Source organism: Nyctereutes procyonoides, unplaced genomic scaffold (genome assembly GCF_905146905.1).
Source record: "Nyctereutes procyonoides isolate TBG_1078 unplaced genomic scaffold, NYPRO_anot_genome, whole genome shotgun sequence".
Lineage (NCBI taxonomy): Eukaryota > Metazoa > Chordata > Mammalia > Carnivora > Canidae > Nyctereutes > Nyctereutes procyonoides.
The window spans coordinates 1,422,893-1,446,869 of record NW_026575160.1 but is presented as its reverse complement, the minus strand read 5'-3'; the positions used below and the strand labels follow the sequence as shown (position 1 = coordinate 1,446,869).

Genomic DNA, 23,977 nt, shown 5'->3' with positions numbered 1-23,977 from the left:
GGTGTTGAGTTTAATAAGTTCTTTATAGATCTTGAATACTAGCCCTTTATCTGATATGTCATTTGCAAATATCTTCTCCCATTCTGTAGGTTGTCTTTGAGTTGTGTTGACAGTTTCTTTTGCTGTGCAGAAGCTTTTTATCCTGATTAAGTCCCAATGGTTCATTTTTGCTTTTGTTTCCCTTGCCTTCATGGATGTATCTTGTAAGAAGTTGTGGCCGAGTTCAAAAAGGGTGTTACCTGTGTTCTCCTCTAGAATTTTGATGGATTCTTGTCTCACATTTATTTTTTTTTTATTTTTTAAAGATTTTATTTATTTATTCATGAGAGATACAGAGAGAGGAGAGGCAGAGACATAGGCTGAGGGAGAAGCAGGCTCCATGCAGGGAACCTGATGTGGGACTCGATCTTGGGACTCCAGGATCACTCCCTGGGCTGAAGGCAGACGCTCTACCACTGAGCCACCCAAGCATACCTTGTCTCACATTTAGATCTTTCATCCATTTTGAGTTTATCTTTGTGTCTGGTGTAAGAGAGTGGTCTAGTTTCATTCTTCTGCACGTGGCTGTCCAATTTTCCCAGCACCATTTATTGAAGAGACTGTCCTTTTTCCAATGGATAGTCTTTCCTGCTTTGTCGAATATTCGTTGACCATAGAGTTGAGGGCACATTTCTGGGTTCTCTATTCTGTTGCATTGATCTATGTGTCTGTTTTTGTGCCAGTACCACACTGTCTTGATGATCACAGCTTTGTAGTACAACTTGAAATCTGGCATTTTGATGTCCCCAGCTATGGTTTTCTTTTTCAATATTCCCCTGGCTATTCAGGGTCTTTTCTGATTCCACACAAATCTTAAGATGATTTGTTCCAACTTTCTGAAGAAAGTCCATGGTATTTTGATAGGGATTGCATTGAACATGTAAATTGCCCTGGGTAGCATTGACATTTTCACAATATTAATTCTGCCAATCCATGAGCATGGAATATTTTTCCATCTCTTTGTGTCTTCCTCAATTTCTTTCAGATGTGTTCTGTAGTTTTTAGGGTATAGATCCTTTACCTCTTTGGTTAGGTTTATTCCTAGGTATCTTATGCTTTTGAGTGCAATCGTAAATGGAATTGACTCCTTAATTTCTCTTTCTTCAGTCTCATTGTTAGTGTACAGAATTCCCACTGATTTCTATGCACTGATTTTGCATACTGCCACATTGCTGATTTGCTGTATGAGTTCTAGCAATCTTAGGTGGAGTCTTTTGGGTTTTCTATGTACAGTATCATGTCATCTGCGAAGAGGGAGAGTTTGACTTCTTTGCCAATTTGAATGTAGAAATGGCTTTTTAAAATATTAAACTTCGCCTTTGTTCTCTCCTTTAGAAAAGTTTTTTGTTGGCATGTGCACATAAGAGCAACATTTGCCCACTAAATAGAACAATTTAAGACTTGTCAGAAATGGATTACAATTCATGTAGGCTATATAATTTATGGATCCGAACATAGGTCTCCTGTTTCCTCAATGGTCTTTAATTTTCACTATGAATTAAGTTTTAAACTGCTAATGACACAATAATGAGGATCAAATATTAAATAATGTTAAATGTCTCATTCTTGGGGACACATGGGTGTAGAAAAGATCTCAGATCCATTAAATTTGATTCATATTTTTGAAGTTTATTGATGCAGATTTTTCAATACTACTCTATGTCTGTATTTATACCTAAAAGAAAAATACTACATACAATTTTAGGCAAAACCCCTCCCCTTTTCACTCTTTCATAACAGAATTATGGAGTAAAGATTTAGCAAAGATAGCCCCATGTGAGGCTTAAGAAATTCCAATTTCTATCACTTAAAATTGTGTTCAAATTCCAAATGTTCTACAGGAGTGCTCAATGTTTCTTCTCAGAGTTTGATAGGAATTTTTCAAACTTTTTTTTTTTTACTGTAAAAGTCGCTTACAGCAAACATATACAAAACAACAACACTAAACACAGTAATGACTGCTGTTCACAAACTTGTGCTATCAGACTACTTGGTTGGGAGTACAACTAGTAACCATTTGCCATTTCTCTACATAGGTCTAAATTTTGTAAATACACCTTTTATCTCAAAGGTTGTCAAACTGCAACAGATTTTTATATTCAAACCTGAAGTTAGTGCTCACTTCGGCAGCACATATATCAAACCTAGGTTGTATCCGGACATTAAAAAAAAAAAAATCAAGCATGACAGAACTTTGACAGTGTTTTCATGCCAATCATGGCTCAGGGAGAACTGTTCTTATGTTCAACTCATTGAGCAGTAGCATAAAATGTAAGCTTAAGTTTTAGTGTTCAGAAATAAGGTATCAGTACTTACTGGTAAGTATTAGTACTTACTCCTTTAAGTTACTTTTTAAATACTTTAGTTATAACTTAGTATTTTCCTCTGAGATAAAACAATACTTCTTGAAACTAATTACTGGTTTATTTATTTCTGTGGTCATAGGAATTATTACCTTTTTTTAAGATTTTATTTATTTATTCATGAGAGACACACAGAGAGAAAGAGGCAGAGACACAGGCAGAGGGAGAAGCAGACTCCCCACAAGGACCCCAATGTGGGACTCAGTCCCGGGATCAGGATCTAAGCTGAAGGTAGACGCTCAGCCACTGAGCCATCCAGGCATCCCAGGAATTGTTACCTTCTTTAGAATTGGTGTATTTCTGCATAACATCTTTCAAACATGTTCTTATTACTGCACTTTATTAAGGCTTAGTTTTTATTTTTTTAATTTTTTTCATAACCAAATGTGTGATTTATTTTTAGAGAAAAATAAAACTCAAGTTTTTCCAATAAAGGGGAGAAATAACAATATGAGATCATGTCCTGGTTACATGTTAATTACCACATTCCATACAATGTGGATGTGATCAACATGTATTTGATGATAGTATGAATAAACATTTGAGATTTAAAAAATCACATACCATTTGCCAGCACTGTAAATTCATAAATGTCAAAATAAATACCCAGAAATAAGTAAATTTTAAAAATTGAAGCTTTTGACAGTGTTTATAGATCAGCCCAAATGGTACATATCAATAGTACAGCCAATAAATTGACATTACTGTTGGTTTCCACCTAATTTCTTCATAATATGACTGTCTGGTGTTGCATTAGTGAAGATACTTCCTACATGGGTACCCCAGAGCCTATGACGAACCACTTTACAGCAGCCAAGGTCATCCACAGAGAATCCTAAATGTCGATAGCGTTCATCTGTTTCAAAGACAGTGTTGTTTGTATATGGTCCAAAAAATGCCAAACCAGATGATGGGTCAATAAAGTCAACCCAATAGCCTTCAGGAAGAGCATAGCAAATTTCCTTAGCGCCATTAATGAACTTTTCTAAAAGCATTTCTCTTTCATTTTCTACCTCTTCGCTCCAAACAGTCATATCATTCTTAGTTTTCTGTGTCATAGTGAGAATCATTAGTTTGTTGGTGGCTCCTTCTGGAAACAGGGACTCAAAATCTCTTCTGGACACATTTGGATCTCACATTCTACTTTGGCATTTTCAAAGTAAGTTTCTGCACTGCTGATTTCTTGTTCACCGGGTGCATTACTACCCTGAAATTCATTCACATACTGTGCCATCACAAACTCGTGTGTCTCACTTGGTAAAGGTTCTGCTAGAACATCAGGTAAAGTTTTATGAAGCTGGCTTTTCTTTTGTGATTAGTCCCACTGAGATGACAATCAAAACCTATGTTCCCAGGAAGCTGGAATCTCTGATCCTGAGGTCCAAATGGTCTCACAGTTTCATCAGGCCCTACTGTTCGGGAGCATATATCAATCTGGAGGTGCAGCGGCCACATGAGACTCATCAGAACCTGAAGATCCTGCAGTTGAAAAGGCTTTGGGACTGACAACCTTTTTAACTAAAGAGCAAAATCCTGGGAGATAGGAAACCAGTCTGGCTCTAGCACTGAGCACGGTGGCCCTTTCCAGCGGGGAGGGCGGACGCCAGGGATCGTCCCTTCGGTGAAGCTCTACCCCGGGCGCGGGGCCCCCAGACGGGCGCGTTCGGGGAGGCCCACACGGTGGAACCGTCCGTCCCGGCCCCGCGCTCCTCCGCCGTCGGGCTTAGTTTCTAAAACCTGGACTTTTCTGAAGTATTTATGAGCATGGAGTTTCAGAACTTACTTTAACAAGCCATAAGTCGGGCAGCCCGGGTGGCTCAGCGGTTTAGCGCCGGCTTCAGCCCAGGGCGTGACCCCGGGGTCCGGGGATCGAGTCCCGCAACGGGCTCCTTGCGTGGAGCCTGCTTCTCCCTCTGCCTGTGTCTCTGCCTCTCTCTGTGTGTCTCTGTCTCTCTCTCTCTCTCTCTCTCTCTCATGAATAAATAAATAAAATCTTAAAAAAAAACAAGCTATAAGGCATTGGTTATCTGCTAGTTCAAATGTATCACGTGAAAATAAGATATCACGGTTGTTTTCTGATAAAGAAGCACTTCGTACGTTAGCTAAATCTCTCACTACAATATAGTCATATTAGCCTCATTATCTTGCTAATAATTTTATCATGTGTAAGATTTTGTCTTATAGAACTAAATTCAATGTTACCATGACTTTGACTTTTAAAATATTTTTAATTAAAAAAAAAAAACCTTCCAAATTGAATATGCAAGACAATTTTCATTAAAACATTTTGAACATCCAGGCACCGGGGTTGCTCAGTCGGTTAAGCATCTGCCTTTGGTTCAGGCCATGATCCCCAGTCCTAGGATCCAGCCCTGCATCAGGCAGGAATGCTCATGGGGAGCCTGTTTCTCCCTCTGCCTCTGTGCTCTCTCACTTCTCACTCTCAAATAAATAAATAAAATCTTTAAATAAATAAACAAATAAATATATAAAATTTTAAGTAAAATAAAATCAAGAACAAATAAAACTCAGACTAGAAACAAAAAAAATTGTTAAAAACCCTTTTGAATATCTATTAAATGTAGTTGTCATTCCAGATCTAATTTTCCCTCACTACTGAGACAAGGACAAGGCCTCTGTGTTCCTAATGAGGGTCTCATTTATGTTGAGGCATTCCTTTCTTGCACGTGGGAACAGGCATAATTTTTGTCTATATGAGCACCAGACACTGTTACCTATAGCTCTTTGGGGTGATCTTTATCACCCACTGGCATCCAGTAGTTTTCTTACATGTTTGCTACTCACAGATTCAGACCTTTTGTCAGACCTTTTGTCAGGCTGTCATATATATATATATATATATATATATATATATATATAATTTTGAAATACACAGATTCTAAAGATCATCCTTGAAGATTGTCATCCTTGTATTTTCCCTGTTTCTTACATAGTCTTAACACTTGCCTTTAACTTACAAAGCACAGTTACTTTATTCTATGAGAGCAAGAAAAATTGTTTTATTTCAAATAATGTTATAGCAACTGATTCAGTAGGAGTGATACAAAATCTAATCATGCTTATAAATTTGAGTGCATTATCTCTTTAAATTACATGTTAATTTAGTTTGTTTGACATTATAAAAATGATTAAAAGACTTAAGCCTGGTATGAAAACAAAAGGTCACTTGATTCATTAGCTTGAAAACTAGTGTTAACAATGACTTATAGTTTAGATCATCTCTCACCCAGCCTTCCTAGTCTATGCAAAGATTTTTGTGAATTTTTAAGAGTCAAAATGACTCCTTTCAAGTTTAATATCGGGTACCTGTGGCCCTAAGTTTATTATATTCTGGATTTCATACATTAATTAAATTGATTGTGACAGTAATGTTAGTTTATTCTCATCATGTCAGTTGAAATCTGGATGTACTGTCTTGGACAAAAAGATGTGATTTTGCAACAAATAGGTTTTCCCCCACTACTTTCTAAATCTGAGGATGGCACATGATCTTACACTTCCTTTATATCAAGGCCTTTTATAATAGACTCACAATAACATCCGTTGATGTTGATAAATGCACGAAAAGCTTTTTCTGCAAAGGAATTCACCATGTATGTTTACTGCAGAACTTAGTTCTGGAAGTGGGCAATCCACTTGTACGCCAAATGGACTTTAATTTGTTTTGTATGTTTAGCACTCAACAGCATTTTCACAGAAGGCAAGAAGTAACTTTTATTTTTTGGTCCTCACAAAAACCATCTAAGTGCTGGTATTATTGTTACTTAGAGGAGAGAAAAGGGAGGTGGGGGATTGCCTAAACCACAACATCGGATGCCAAGTGATGAGAAGAGGCTAGAACCCTGCCATTCTAATGTCATTCTAATGTCATTAGTACTGCAGCACACAGAGCTGCTACTCAAGAGTAACAAAGACTTCGCCACCAAATATATTTTGTGGAAGCTTTTGGTATCCCCTTAGATATGTGTGCTATGAATAACTGTAACAATACTGTGGCATTAAGGTCCAGAGTAGTCAACCTTAAAAGCATGGATACTGAAAAACAATTTAAGACCCATGGGATTTTCAGATCTAGCCCTATTCTTAAAACACACTTATTTCTATAATATCTATATATTGAGGCATTTCGAAAAACATTTTAATAGAAGCCTTCGACTTGCAAAATATAACAAAGGCCTTTTATGCTTAACTAGAATAAAATGACATTTTTTATACCACATTTGAAATGCAATCCATTCCAATTTTTTTTCTCCTGAGGTTCACCCTGTATAGCTTTCTTAAAAATTTAAAATCTTCTTACCACTAATGCTTATGTACATGTATTCTTATGTAATAAATTCATTTTTTTCAGACTAGTCATTATGTAACTTGCAACAGCCTATTTTTTAAGTATTTTTGCCTCCAAGGTAATATTTACATAAAGAACATTATTTCCTGTATTCTACCCAACAATGAGTAAGAGTTCTTTAAAAATGATTTTTTAAAAAAAAGAGGGGGAGAAAAAAGGCTACTAAGGAGGCAATCGAAACTCAGATGCTGTTTCACATTGCATCCGTTCTTCTCCTGCCACTGACGTTAACATAATCCCGGTTTACTAAATTGTACGCAGGCCAGTCTTCACATCTTCACTGCTTCCATATAGTTACATGGTACCGACTCCTTATGTGACTCAGGATTCCTTCTATCACTATTACCTGATAATCATTATCTAAGTTAGCACTGCAAATCCAACATTATCTGGGCTTATGCTATCTTTTTTTTTTTTTGAAGATTTTATTTATTTATTCATGACAGACACAGAGAGAGAGAAGCAGAGACACAGGCAGAGGGAGAAGCAGGCTCCATGCAGGGAGCCGGACGTGGGACTCGATCCTGGGTCTCTAGGATCACACCCCGGGCTGAAGGCAGCACTAAACCACTGGGCCACAGAGGTTGCCCTTATGCTATCATTTTAACTTTACATCCTGATCCATTACTTTTGGGTCCTTAGAAGTCCAGTCAAACTGCAACATGCTTCCCATCCCTATGCTTTAAATAGGACTTGTCGACCATCCAGGCTGTGCTTTCTCCAGGCTTGAATGTGGTAATCCTGTTCTTCCCGAAAGGGCTCTTCCCTAGGATGCCCTCCTATCCTGGCCTCCCACAGATACACTAGCTGGAGTAAGGTGGGGGTGAAAAAGAACGAATGAAACTAGTATTTGTTGAGTAAGAAATATTGAAGGCATAATGCTAAACTCCAGGATTTCCATATATTAATTCAGATTTTAAAAATTACCTTCTACGTTTTTAAATTCTTTTTATTTTCATGTTTTCATCCTAATTTGTCTTTATGAGCAAAATTCTGGGTCTAACTTTCAAGAGTGAATTTAGTTCATGTTGCTCCTTACAACCTTGGCCAAATTTCCAGGGAGTCCATCATTTCCACATTTGAACTCTATACCTTTACCTGCCTCTACTAGAGTTTTTAATCATAGTGTAGCATAATTCTACTTCCTGAATGCTTCAAGGAAGAACTGTAAATACTATAAATGCTCAACTGGCGTTAACCTGACCAAGACTGTTAAATGTAAATATTTCCATTACTCTCCTTCTAGATCTAAAATAACTTCAAACCAGATAAGTAATCTTAAACAAGTTGTTAACCTAGCTTGCTAGCCCAGTTTGTTCATCTCTGAATTCTGTGCCCTTTCAACATATTGGTAAATAGAGCCCTAGATTTGCAAGAGTTGATAGAATCACTGTGGCTGGGCTCAGGTGCCCACCAGTGACCATACAGGATTTTTTTTTTTTTAGATTTTATTTATTCGTTCACGAGAGAGGCAGAGACATAGGCAGAGGGAGAAGCAGGCTCCCCACAGGGAGCCCGATGTGGGACTTGATTCCAGGATGCAGCAATAATGACCTGAGCCAAAGGCTCAACCACTGAACCACCCAGGTGCCCACCATATAGGATTTTTACTAACCTCTGCAATACATGATGAGCCTGGCAGACACTGCCCAGCTGATGCTCATGCTGGATCTGAATGAGACAACTCTTCCTCCTGTATCCACATCACACCTTTCACTTTGCCGAAAGGGATTGAATTGTTAACCAGTATACTTTTCTTCATCTTTTATTATATTGGCTTAATCTCAGAAGAGTATAGAAAAAAACTGAAAAGGAATAAAAGTTGTCCTATTTCTCTCTTTTTAAAAGGTTATTAAGTGGGCAGCCCAGGTGGCTCAGCGGTTCAGCGCTGCCTTCAGCCCAGGGCCTGATCCTGGAGATCCAGCATTGAGTCCCGCATTGGGCTCCCTGCATGGAGCCTGCTTCTCCCTCTGCCTGTCTCTGCGCCTCTCTCTCTCTCTCCCTCTCTGTGTCTCTTACAATAAATATTTTTAAAAATAAATAAAAATAGAGTGAAGTAAGTCAATCGGAGAAGGACAAACAGTGTATGTTCTCATTCATTTGGGGAATATGAATAATAGTGAAAGGGAATATAAGGGAAGGGAGAAGAAATGTGTGGGAGATATCAGAAAGGGAGACAGAACATGAGAGACTCCTAACTCTGGGAAACGAACTGGGGGTGGTGGAAGGGGAGGAGGGCGGGGGGTGGGGGTGAATGGGTGACGGGCACTGAGGGGAACACTTGACGGGATGAGCACTGGGTGTTATTCTGTATGTTGGTAAATTGAACACCAATAAAAATTAATTTATTTAAATAAATAAATAAATAATAAAAGGTTATTAAGTCTATAAAGATTAATAAATTCTTTTATAAAGAACTTAAATACACTGGATAAAAGCTCCAACTATAAGTTTTCTTAATATCAGAGTAATATTGTCCTAATCTTCTAATATTTACAGAAAACCTACTGGGTGAAACAGGAAGTCATGGGAGCAGTGGATTACATATTTCAAAGTCATTTAAAAAATACAGCTAAGCTGGGAAATAGTCTTAGGGACAGTCTCCAAATAGGGAATCCATTTAGTCCCAGGAGAGAAGATGTAGAAGAGTGAGTCACAAAAGTGGAGTGCCTTGTATAAGAAGTACTAAATCCGCTGAGTGTGGCTGCAAACTAACCCTCTCTATCTGACCATAAGAATATGCATGTTTATTGCTTTGTTCGTTCATAAGTGTATCTTAGTGATTTTCTATCATTTACTTTAGTAAATCCATCCCATGAATAATCTGTTGCAGCCCAGAAGGAAAGGAATAATTTTTGCTCCCTGAGTGCAGTGGGGCTCAGGTTAGCCATTCAAGACATATGAGGGGTTGCAGATGTGAAAGCCTCACACCTCAATCTGCCACAGCATTTTACGGGGAGCTAAGCAGCAGGAACACGAGAGCATGTGTTTCATTATAGGGTAAAAGAGCATCACTGGAATTTGTTAGTATATTAAGTTTTTATTACTGTAAATATTTGCCCTTATGCATCTCAGTGATTTCAATTCTTCAAAACCCAGAGAAACTTAAGTGGATATTTTAGGAGTAAATATATGCTTCAAGATTGTAGTATTCATTTCAAAAGTGACTATACAGGCATATAACTGTTGTGAATTTACACAGAGGCTCCCCAAGTAGAGGGCATGAGTTCAAAGTTAAAACAGAGGACTTTTCATGTAAAAAAAAAATTGTTTTAAAAGAGCAAAATTTTCAGGAAGATGAATTATAGTCCCAGTGAGTGTTGTTTAGTAGAATACTTATATTTCCAACGTATCTATCATAACTGGCTTCATTTTGCATGTTATTTTGACTAATAAGCTACTAATAAAAATATTAAAAATTTATGACTAAGATAGAATTTAGTCTGCTTCCTGGATTAATCAGAACAAAACCCCATTGGACATTAACTATTTTACGGGCAAAAACTACATTATATATTTTTATTTCTCCTTCATTTATCATAGCTCCTAACACATAAGAGCACTTAAATGTTTGCTGGGAAAAAAAAGTCATAGAAATAAAAGAGAAACAGATTGTAATTTGATTTGATCTGTGTCTCAAAAAGTGTTCTACATGAAGGAGAATGGTTGATGGAGCAAGAAGCAGAATTGTTGGAAAGGGACCTACCTGGGAGCCCAGTCTGAGTAGCCTGTATAAAAATCATTTTTTGGATGCTGAAAAAGAAAAAGGTGCTTCTCTCCATATATCAGATGAAAGGCTGCACCTGAACTCAATTTCTCAAGGGATCAAAGTCTCCCTCCTGCCAGGGTGAGGAGCCATAACATCCTACTGATCTAAAAACCTCTGGTTCTGGGCAGCTGCCATCTCTGGAAGACTTACTAAGCAGCTGGGAACCCAAATCTAGAAAGCCTTGTGCTTTATCTCTTGGACAGGTTAGTTCTGGGACCCTAAAAAAGGACAAAAGCTACGGTGGGGCATGTCTGTTCACCAGAATACATACCCATGCAACTGCACCCCATCTTCTGCATGACTCTCAACAGCACAATGGGAAGATCAGGGAAACATATGCCCTGCCTTCTCTCTATGGGAGCCCGATGTGGGACTTGATCCCAGGATGCAGAAATAATTACCTGAGCCAAAGGCTCAACCACTGACCTCAACCCTTCCCTAGTAAAGCTTACTTCTTGGCCTATACCATATTATGATGTGCAATTATTTTCCAAGTCCTGAGGCATAACTGACATATACCTAAAGGGACAGAATCATAGGTCATTTCAGTGCAACTCAAAGTTTACTGAACATTCACTACATGCAGAGCTCTGGCTAGACAATATTGTTAATATCACCATTAGGACTTCGTAAATTATAATCTAGTTGTGGAAAACTTTGAAAATCAAATAATTAAGTAAAATAAAGTTCATTTCAGAAGTATAATGGGGCAAAGAGTAGCTGATTCTAAATAATTGAAGTAAGATCTTTTCAAAGGCTTTGCTAAAATATGGATTTGACTTAAGCATTGAATAATCAAGAGGGACTTCAATTAGGTAAAAGTATTCCAGGAGTTATGAACAACCTGAGCAGAAGCACAGAAAAAAAAAAAAGTTCCCAGAATAGTCAGATATTCTATGTGACTATAAATGAAAGTTTCTGGAATGTCAAGAGGCTAAAAGTACAGATTAGGATTATATATGTTTATGTATAAGAGAATTAGGTTTCATTTAAATAGTGCTTTTGCATTTTCTAAGGAAACACAGAGAAAGATTAATCTTTTTCTCCTTGCATGATACATAGGTCCTTCCTAAAATATTCCAGGTTTAGGTTAATGGAACAGTAATTATCAGTACCATATGACTCATTACAAATTATTCCACCAAATCCTAATAAAAGCATCTCTTTGGAGGCAAGATGCCAGTATATAGAGTCACTGAACTTCAGCTCTTAAATAACCATAGCCCATGGAAGTTTAAATCTGTATAAAGTTTCTTGAAAGCAACCTAACATGTATAAAAATGAATTAAGGGATCCCTGGGTGGCGCAGTGGTTTGGCGCCTGCCTTTGGCCCAGGGCACGATCCTGGAGACCCGGGATCGAATCCCACGTTGGGCTCCCGGTGAATGGAGCCTGCTTCTCCCTCTGCCTATGTCTCTGCCCCCCCCCCTCTCTCTGTGACTATCATAAATAAAAAATAAAATAAAATAAAATATTTAAAAAATAATTAAAATGCTCACAGCTCTGACCTCATAGTTCCAAATCCAGAAATATATCCTAAACTATGTAAGGGTAATTTTACAGAGCTATTTATTATAAGAATAGAAACAATCAAAATCACACATTAGAAAGTAGTTTTAAAATAGCATGATATATCCATACCACTATCATACATCCATATAAAAATTACTTTTGAATAATACTTAATGACCTAAGTGTTCATAACACAGAAGGATAAAAATCTGAGTTTTTAAGTCTACTTATTAAATAGAAGGAGAAAAGGAAATAAGGACAAGAAGCGAGGACCAGACACATGTCAATAAAAGGACGACTATAATACTCAAAGTTTAAAATTATCTCTGGGCTATTTGATCACATAATGATTTCTAGTTTTTGCCTATGAGGTATGAAGAACTGCCGCTTACATTTCTTCTTACAGAAGTAGTATGGTTCTATTAAGGGCAATAATATTGGAAATTTAGGATATTAATGAGCTTTAGCTAAGGAAGATAAACCCTTCAAGATATGTTCCAAATAGAAGTTGTGATCCTGTTTTTAAAGTAGTTATGAGACCATGTAAAGAAGGTTGACATCCCCAGGCATCTTCATTGTCTCCCTTTTCTGATAAAAGAGGACTATATAACATAAAAAATTATTTTAATTTCAGGGAAAAATATTAATTATCCATTCTAACCTAGCTGCTTCTTGCTCTGGACAGTAATCATAGTGGAAAACTAAAAATCTTAAAAAATTAAATGGTGAGCAGACTTATGAAAGATAGGAGGAAAAATGTCTTTCTCAAAGAATATAAAAATTAGTGAAAGGGAATAAAGGGAAAGGAGAGAAAATGAGTGAAAATATCAGTGAGGGTGACAAAACATGAGAGACACCTAACTCTGGGAAATGAAAAAGGGGTAGAGGAAGGGGAAGTGGGTGGGGGGTTGGGGTGACTGGGTGATGGGCACTGAGAGGGGCACTTGGCAGGATGAGCACTGGGTGTTATGCTATATGTTGGCAAATTGAACTCCAATTAAAAAAAAAGAAAATGAAATCAAAGATTGATTTTTCTTCTCCACTGGCTTGGTCAAAGAGCTTACCAGTTAACCTCAAATAATGTACTTTATTCCTTTATGTAACAAATGCCACTTCACACAAGAACACCAACTTTGCCTTTTTTATCTCTTGATGAAATTTGATGGCTTCCCTATGTCTAGCAGACTCACAAATTATCTCTTTGGAGATTTGCCAGAAAACTGTATAGTTCTGGGATTTTGACTTTTTAATTAGGTATACAACATTGAGAATGGATTGTAAATCACACCAAAATCACTTTCCTTTTAGGGACTTCTGTTTTCCTGTCACTCTTATATTTAGGAAAGGGTTTAAATATTAACTTTTGGGATTATTTCCAAATTAATTTATAACTAATTGTGTTTATATAAGCATTACAAATGCTTGCTCTTATTAAAAACATTTGGTTAGGGCAGCCCAGGTGGCTCAGCGGTTTGGCGCTGCCTTCAGCCCAGGGTCTGATCCTGGGGACCCCGGATCGAGTCCCACATCAGGCTCCCTGCATGGAGCCTGCTTCTCCCTCTGCCTATGTTTCTGCCTCTCTTTCTCTCTGTGTCTCTCAAGAATAAATAAATAAAATATTTTAAAATTTTTTGGTTATCAATGTATATGGTGTGGGAATATTATTTTCACATTACTCATTATATGTATTATACCTCAGTAATTCTTTTTGGAGTATGATTGTACCCCCATTTTAGGCAACAGCTAGGGTAGCATCGGTTTCTCACAAAAGTAAGGTCATAGCTTCTCCAGCCAGGGTGCAGAATCATCAATCCATGACCTTTCTACTTCAATATACTATTTTTCAAAATCCTGAAGGAGACAATGAGATGAAAGAAAGCAACATCTGCCTAAATTATGTATTTGAGAAAAATGAATGGTGATGTTAAGAGCTAGCTTTCCTATCCTTAACTGAAGAATCCAAAAGTTGAGAAGAAGTAAGGAAGAAGCCAGAGAATAAGAGCTTATGTGTACATGCCTCTCTAAAGTAGGCCTGCGTACTTCTCTACTCTCCAGGATTATGCCCAAAGGGAAAGGAAATGGACAGTAAAACATGGACAGTTTCATATCGTATTCCTTAAAAATTTGGATACTCCAATCAGTGCCTGATATCTTTTTTGGAAACCTGGAAGGTGACACCATGGGAAATGTTCCCTGTGTCATATTGGAATAACAGCAATAGAGCAAAAAAAATGGCTCAAAAGGTCATCCAAGCTAATGGAAGGCCCAGGGAAGCCCAGAATCTTCTGTACCTTTTGGAGGAGGAGGGGAATCAGTTAAACCTTCCATATGTTTCTTGAAAGGGCAAGATCAGTAGATTCCAAGTTATTTCAAGGTCACAACTCGGAAAAGAAGTCTGAGGAAATAAGCATGGACTATAGTCAGAAGCTCAGGTGAAATCAAGTCCATCTCTATATATGCCAGCTCGAAGGAGGCTGACACCAGAGAACAAGATGAACACCAAATATTTCATTATGCCAAAAGGACAGAAGATGAAAACCAAGGAACTTTCCCCAAAACAAAGACTAAGATGCAATCAAAACATAGGAGAATTGGCTACATTTTCTGCCTAAATGTATAAAAGAAACTTGAAATGTGAATTAAAGGAAGCTATAGAAAAATAGAAGTTGCTTTTTGTACATCCACGTTTGTAGAATGACTAAGACAAGAAATTGACCAAGACCATGTTTTGTCATCAAATATAAACTAGGCCTCACATAGAGACAAAGTTAAAGAACGAGCTTTTTTCTATACACAAGCTTATAGTTTGACAAATTTATACCATTATATTTTAAGTTATCCACAATTTTTATGACCCTGTTTTGCCATTGCTTATGGTCCTAGACTGTAAAGGGGGCCATGATATCAAGGTAGCATGGCCCCATTCTATATCTGTATTGAAAATTTCTTGCTCAGAGTTTAACTGCTAGTATCTCATAGAATCTGTTGTTATCAACATAGCATTACCTACTAACTAGAATGGAATCTTGATAAAAAGGAACAGCTACAACATTGGGATGAAAAGACACAATGTTACTTTTTTTCAGTACCAGACCTGGTAAGCAATAGACTACAGGTTCCATGACAGACCTAAAACAGACTAAAGGACTAAAATCAAGTCTAAACAGAAAACTCTCATTAGGCTGTGATTCCACTTAAGAATTTAACCAGTGAATAGTGACCAAGAGTCCTGGTGCTAAATAACTTTCCATAATTTAAGTTCCTAAAATGTAACTTTGCAGAACATCTCTGTATCTAGATTGAGTTTAGGAACTTAAAACTTCTGTTTTGCTCCATCAACTGCTTCAAGAAATATAGTTTGGAGATATCTTACATAACCTTTCCATTTGTATACTTTTCTACAAATTCTCCAGTTAAATGAACCGCTTTAATGGACTACTGCTATGTTGGTTTATGTGTCTCAAGTTTTCCTGCCAGCACTCTTTGTAACAAAATATAAGACGATAAATTAACTGCAAACCTTCTTGCTAGGATGGCCCATAGTTCTGTAATTTTCAATTATTTAGACTGACTTTTTCCTTATTGATTGTTGTTTGAGGAGGCAAAGCCTCATTCCCTACTGGTCTTTGTACTACTGCACATTACGGAACCACCCCAACCATTCACCTTCCATGGAACAAAGGAGGATGTGCAATTGGTAATCTTTCAACACTCACCTCCACTGTCCCTCTAGGAACATTAATACCATGGTTTCCACATCTGGATGCTTGATTCCCTTTAGCCTTGAGCCACTTCCCGCATAGATATCAGATTTGACTGTGCCACTGCAGTGGAAATGTTGTTCAATCAATTCTTGAACTGATTTCAGTTGATGGTGTTGCAAGTAAAAATGCATGATTTACATGGATCAGAGTCTTGAAACATTTATAGATTGGGTAGGCAACAGAGACTTTTGAATAAACAAGGTATTACTGACATGACTCAAAATGGATGGTATTTATGCAACACTTTTTTTTCCCCCAAGACATTACTCTTACTGTCATCCTGGCCATATTTAATAGTATATTAGACAATTCTTTACAAAAGGTTAAAAAACACATGAGTCATTATTGAGTATAGTGAAACTGTAATAATGGAGCATAGCAACTATTTTGCTGGATTTCTGTCTGAAATCCCTATGGATTTTGTACAACTCAAAGGACAAAATTTCTCAGTCATGGTAAGCCCATCTTAAAATGGCTCCCAGGAACTTTGTTTCACCTCAATTTTTAACAAAATTCTATAGTAGATATTTCAATATCCATATTCTAGTCATTTATATTTCAGATAATGGCTGACATTTGTCGCCACTAAACTAATATGGAAGGCTATATTGTCCAGGATGTCACTATCAAATCTCAAGGAAATGAGTAGATTGAAACTAACATCCAGCAAGACCTGCTAGAACACCTTATTATACCCTTTTTAGACCACATTGTCCTGTGCTTCAACTACTTCTTTGAAAATTTTAAGTATTTTAAATTTAAAACATAACAGAATATGTTTTCATTACTGTTCTTTCTACTTAGAAGTCTTCACTTATTTTTATGGTAAGTAACTGGACTTAAGTCAGCTTTAGCCAAGTATAATTTCTGTTATAAAATCTGTGTTAATGAAGATCCAGAAGGCCAATCATGGCATAACAATTTTATCAATTTGGAAAATTTTCATGAAATGATCTGAAACAGTCAACCCTAGAAGATCTTTCTAGACTGAGAAAGAAGCCATAATGTTATCACAACTGTTGACTTTGTCACCAGGGATCTTTACGTATTTTCATACAGTAGGAATAACCCTCTATAGATTAGAAAGGTATATCTGTTCAATCATATCTACGCAGTAGGAAATCAAGTTCTTACATAAAATATTTTGTTCTCTATTAACATGTTAATACTGCAAAGTTATAAAGAATAAAACTTTAAAGAGCTAAACTAAGATGTCATGAATAACCTTTTTTCTATATATATGCCATTACACAACTATTTGTTAATGAGACAGATGTATGTGTCACACACACACTTCTCACACTGGCTATAGAAATATTATTTTACCATTAACAGGACCCTCCATTATTATGTACTATATATTCACATATATGTAGAAATTTCGCTTTTTAAAGTTTTGAAAGTTTTAATCACATGTGGCACAGATTTCCCATTACAAAGTAAGTTTATTTCCTACTGACAGTGTTATCAATTGGGATCAGGATAGAAAGAAGAGAATTAGTATGTATCCCTTTTAAAGTCCCATTTGGGGATTAAATAAAATTGAACAGATTTTAATGAACCTGAGCATTATTGAAATGTTTGTTATTTTGAGGAATACTTTATTAAAAATAACTTTGTAGTTGTCTCATCCAGAAAAATGAAAGAATGACATTTCATAATATATTACTTCCTGACATTAAAGTTTTTATGTAAAGTCTTAGTCTTTGGAGTCTTCCAGTTATCATGTTTCAACATATTGTATTGGTTGACATTTAAAGAGTCTGCAAGCTCATGTGGCATTTTAGTCCTGACTGTCATTACTGTTGCCTTACAACAGATTTTCCTCAGGAATGAAACCCAGTGACCCAACTAATACCACCAAAAGAGTGTGAACCTATTAAGTCTAAGTAAATCTAATAAACTATAGTGGTAATCCCTTAAAATATTTTGCTTCCTAGAAATCTTTTGTTCCTAATGATGTAGGTTTAGTAGAAGATCATCCAGAATCATTTTCAGTAGGACTGTTCCAAAGAAATCTTTTCTAATTAAAGCCACTAAAACTAAACTCTCTCTCCCCTCTTGGGATAGTTTAATAACTAAGTTTTTTCGCTTGAGAATAATAAAGAAACATTAAAGATGTGATCTTATTAGTCGATATCACCTTTCTAAACTCCCTTGACTTCATTATCTGGTTTACCCACACCCATGTTTTTCTGGAGATCTTATACTTGACTCTTTCCCTAGCTCCATCCCCAGTATTCTTTGTTATGCCCCACTTACTGCATCCAGTTCATCTGTTTCCTCTTTCCCTCTCCACATACACTTTTTTGGTTTCCTATAGATCTCTAAAATATTTTTTTAACCTTACTTCCTTTTATTTTTTTAAGATTTTATTTATTTATTCATTAGAGACACACAGAGAGAGAAGCAGAGACATAGGCCGAGGGAGAAGCAGGTTCCATGCAGGAAGCCAGATGTGGGACTCGATCCTGGGATTCCGGGATCATGCTCTGAGCCAAAGGCAGATGCTCAACCACTGAGCCACCCAGGCATCCTTCTTACTCCCTTTTAGATCCTCAAATGTATTCTTGTCTGCAGTTATTAGAGTCTGGTTTTCCCATTCAGATTCTGCTAACTCATCATCATATTCAATTTAGCCATATCAACACCCTCATAATCCATCAGGAAGTAAGAGATAAACATAATGACAAATCTACTGCCTTCTTAATGTGTATCAAGCTCTCTAACAAGTGCTGTGAATTCATTTTCATTATGAGATATATTTCAAGATAAATTATTGATACAGTTACCATGGCAGGGACAGATAAATCTAAAGATGTGTAGAATTTTCTAATTTCTTCTATTGATATTCTTCAAACAATCCTCACCCACATTTGTTTTTTCATTGTTTCTCCATAACCTTGTATATTCCAACTCTTTTTTTTAATTTTATTTATTTATTTATTTATTTATTTATTTATTTATTTATTTTTTATGATAGTCACAGGGGGGTGGGCAGAGACATAGGCAGAGGGAGAATCAGGCTCCATTCACCGGGAGCCCGACGTGGGATTCGATCCCGGGTCTCCAGGATCGCGCCCTGGGCCAAAGACAGGCACCAAACCGCTGCGCCACCCAGGGATCCCTATTCCAACTCTTATAGTTATGATTATTATCAGATATAACTTGATTAAATTATCAGTCTTTATTCATTAAAGGAAGCAAGAAATGTTTTGCCAGATATTTTTTTTAAGGGAGACTCAAACCTACCATGTAGACAAAAATACATCCCTAAATCCCACATTATGAGCCAGCCATAAAGTTCTCTGGGATCCTTTGCCTAGAAGTCTTTTTCTGTTCTCTAGGAATCAAGCACTATGATGCAAGGAAGGGGTACTCTAACAACCCGGGGGGAGGGTTAAGAAAAGACACACATGCATTTTTTTTTCTAGTGATAAAGAAAACAGAGTCTCTAATATGACCTACCTACTCTCTACTGTATTCAAACAGATACTTTCTTAATTCAATGACTATATAGTATTTGAAAGTTTTATCACTGATACAACCCTCCTTGTTTAACTCCAAAACATTAGTAGGAGGTAGCCAACTGAGTTACTAACTCCTGATGCCCGAATCACCTTGTTGACCATTGTCCTATATAATAAAGTCCTGTCTTCTAAAAGCAAATATGAACAATGAGCTGCTAACCTAGTAATTTAAGGAATGTTTTTGATTACTCTACTTGAGCCCTTTCACCTATATAAGGGTGAAAGTTACATTTTTCCAGAACTTTCCCACCCCTACAAAGTAGTAAAAAGAAAATTGATGTTTAAAGAATATTGCAAGGATAAGATTTTGCAAAGTAAATTTACTATAAACTAGGTTTTTTTTATAAACTAGTTTTTTAAACCAACTTGCTTTCAACAACTAATCTTCTAATAATCAAATTCTATACAATAGATACACTGCATTTTTCTTGCTTTAGAGTAGTAATTTTTATTGGCGGTTGACTTTGCTTTCTAGGAGACATTTGGCAAGGTCTGTAGACATTTTTGGTTGTCCCAACTAGAGGGCCACTAGTAGGTAGAGGACAAGAGGTCAGGCATGCTGATAATCATCCCACAATGCACAGCACAGCCACTATTCAAAAAGAATTACCTGGTCAAAAATATGAATTTGGCCAAAGTGCCAAAGTTGAGAAAGCCTATGGAAGCAAATATATAGTATACATTTAATTATATTCTAACATTAGAACATGTGAAGAGAAATAATGTACCCAGGAATAGTTCAACACATGATAATGGTAATATTTTTCCTTTGGTCTTTAAAAATCATTTGAAGAGGGGAAAGACAGAAGATGAAAGGGAGAAGACATAGTTATAAACACATTTATCTAATTAGTTCATCATGACAGTCCAATGAGAAGATGAGAATATTATAAAGCCATAGTCAAGGGCATGAGCTTTGTAGGCAGCCCTCTGCATTCATATTCCAGCTCTCACACTTACTAGATGTATAATAATTTGGCTACTCAATCTCTGGGTACTTCTGTCCCTTATCTTTAAAACAGCAATAAGAACAGTGCGATTTTATAAAGTTGTCCTGAGGATAAAATTAGTTAATGTAAGTCAGGTGTGAAGGGTACATCTAGCACCTTTGCTTTTATTTCATGAGTCTTATGATTACCATCATTCCATTATAATCATTTCATAGATTAGAATTGTGAGGCTCAGGTAAGCCCAGCAAGACAGCTTATAGGTAGCAAAGTGTGAATTGGAGTGACCCCAGGCCCAGTAATAAGCATGAAGTCAGGCATTAGAGACTTGCTCAGAGGCCGAGGAGTTGCTAAGATGTCTCTTGGAGGTTCTATCATGTCAAATTACTCATAAAGTTGTACTTTTTCCCCCTATGTAATCCAGACTTTATTTTGGAACTTGAATATTTTGTCTTTAAAACTCACTCTTGTTTATTATTATTATCGTTATTGTTTTTTAAGGATTTTATTCATTTGAGACAAGGAGATAGAGCATGAACAGGGGGAGAGGGAGCGGGAGAGGGAGAAGCAGACTCTCTGCTGAGCCAGGAGCCTGATGTGGGACTTGATTCCAGGACCCAGAGATCATGACCTGAGCCAAAGGCAGACGCTTAAGCATCTGAGCCACACAGCTGCCCCTAAAACTCATTGTTGTTTGGGATACACTTCAGAATATTTACCAAATAATCCAACATCTTAACAAAGTTTATTATAATAATGCCTGTGATAAAGTGTGAGATATAGCCCATTGTCATTAGGGCACAAACCTCCAGTTCTGATTACTGGAATATTCACTAAATGCATTGCTAGCTGCTTCTTTCTCCTCTTCAACTCCTCACCCCGCCCCCCAACCCCGCACCATCCCCAACCCAGCTCCTAGCTAAGGGGAGTGTAAGTGCTTCACTCATCCCTAGCTTCAGCCATTCAAGGAAAAAACAAACAAACAAACAAAAAATCAAAGCACTACTAAACCACTGGTCTCAAAGTTTTGGGAATTAGTTCAATAATAAAGCAACTAAGGCCATGAAAATCTCACTTACCTTTATCACAGACTGAACGGTCTGGTCTGTCAGTTTCCCTGTCTTCGGCCTCAGCAACAACCACAAGATTACAATTTGTTAACTAATACTCCGCTTTTATTTACTGATTTGGACAAGTCACCACCTCCTTTTGCAGATATTAACTTCCCCATCCAAACATTCCTTAGAGGTTGCACCCCCAATCTCCACTTCTGGTTACAGCTACTGAATTGAGCTCAAGTGCATAATTTTGGCATTCCCTCATCATGGCCTGATTGCCACTTCTAACCCTCCTGATCATCTAACAATTGAAAAGCCATCCAAGCAAACCAACCACAACCAAGCAAAATCCCTAGGACCTCATACAATCATGTTACATGATTTTTTCCTAACTGTAAGCCATAATGAAGCTAATTTCCTTAGCCTAGATTACCTTGAATTTTCATTCTTATATTAACATTTATAGTTTTCCCCTTTCCTTGCTCCCATTTTAAGAAATAGAATAATTCCTTCTTGGGTACTACAAACATTTTTTAAAGATTTTTTTTGAAATTAAATCCCTTACATTATTGTCTATCCTTTCCCAATTCTGCACTTTCCAGCCTGCATTCTATTCTTTCATAACTCTCCCTGGTTTACATAAAAAACAAATTCTGCTTCATCATTGCCTCAGAATCACTGTTGTTTGCAGCAAGCAGGACAGGCAGCAATGAGAACTTTCACCTAACCAGATTTGGATGAGGAAAAAACCAACAAACCAAAAAACGACCATTTCAGGGAATTTTTTTTTCTTCCAAATTATGCATTTTATAAGTACTTGCATTCCTTTCCTGTTGCTGCTGTGACAAGTTATCACAAACTTAATGAGCAAAAACTACAAATTTGTTAATTTGCAGTTCTGGAGGTCAGAAGTTTGACACAGATCTGAGTGAAAATTCAAAGTGTCGTCAGTTCCTCTTTGGAGGCTGTAGGAGAGAATCCATTTTCTTACCTTTTCCAGTAAGAGACTGACTGCTTTTTTGGGGGGCTATGGCTCCTTCCTCCACTTTGAAAGCTGGTAACTGCAGACCAAATCTCTCTCCTATGTCTCGTTCTGACTCTCCTACAAGCTTCTTTTACTTATAAAGACCCTCGTGATTACATTGGGCCCACCAGGGTCATCCAAAACACAGGCCACATCTCAAGGTCTGCTGATTCACAACATTAACTCCACCTGTAATCCTAACCTTGTAACACAGCATATTCACGGCTTCTGAGAATTAGGATGTGGCCATCTTTGGGAGGAGGGATTATTCTGCCTACCATAATGCTTTTTCTTTTAGGGCTTTCTCTTTTTTTGTCACTTTTAAATCATATAAATTAGATTACAATTAGAATGATAAATCTTTTCTTTCTCTCAGTATCTCTTAAATTCCCAACCAGCTCACTGTTCTACTGGGCTATCCCAGAAAAGTCACAGCACCTATCTCTTGTCTCTTGCACAGATCAAAAATTACAAAACACTTTATGGAATAATTAATAGCTTTTTATAAATTGGTAAAACAAAACAAAACAAAACAAAATGAATGCCAATAAATGCTTAGTAGAACAAAAATTGCTTTAGAATTTAACTGTCTTATTCTCATAATCATTGCTGAAACTTTTAATATAAGTAATGCATAGTAGAATAATTATAATGACAAATAAGTAAAAGGAAAGTTATAAAGTTAAAATTATCCCTAAACTGACAATGGAAAGCAGTTATCTTTTTTAAGTACATTCATCTAGACCATATTATCATGAAAATATTTCTATGTCAATAATTACACATTTATAATTATGATGACTAAATATTTCATTATGTAGCTATACTGTAATTTATAGTGCATGTTCTGTGTTTGGGGCTGGTTTCAAAAGATGTGATAAATATCCCTGCTTAAATACCTCTATGTACTTATCTTCAAATTGCTAGAAGTAGAATTGCCAGGTCAAAGATTATGAGCATTTTCTAACTGTTGTTTATGCACATTGTGTGTTACTTTTTCAATGAGGTATATTCATGAACTTCTTCAACTGGAAGTAAAGTTTAATTTTGGCCCATAATGTAAAGTATTGCAGGGTTTTTTTTTAATTATGTGATTTCAAGAAACTTTTTAATGCACGTGGTAGTATTATAAACATGATTGCAAGCACTCAGTAAAGACCATAGTATATAGTAAGTAGTTAGTAAATGTTTTCTGAGTACATAGATGAATGAGCATGTTTGTTTAGAGTTATGTAGGGCTACCGAAGGTAATCAGCCCAGATGGCATGAGCAATCTTACATGCATACACTGTGTAGAATTATATCCATGGAGCTCCTCAATATTTTTTGTCAAATGACAGATTACATTGTTTTGGAACAATGACGCTCAACCTTGGCAGCACACTGAAATTACCTGGGAAGTTTTAAGAAATACTGCAAACCATGCTTTTTTAAAAACTCCCTAGATGATTCTGCTGTGCAGTCAACGTTTTATATTCTACTAATCAGGCTTTGTACCAGACCACATCATTAAATTAGAATCTCCAGCAGTAAGACATGTACAAGAGCATTTTCTAAAGCCATGTACAGGCCAACCTGAAAACCTCTGAAAGAATCTTCTGG

The 23,977-nt window shown here is 36.8% G+C and overlaps 1 pseudogene; it reads right to left on the bottom strand.

Moving 5' to 3' along the window:
• Positions 1-3,040: 3,040 nt before the first annotated feature.
• Positions 3,041-15,947, bottom strand: LOC129502735 (methylmalonic aciduria and homocystinuria type D homolog, mitochondrial-like; annotated as a pseudogene).
• Between the last annotated feature and the right edge of the window lie 8,030 nt (positions 15,948-23,977).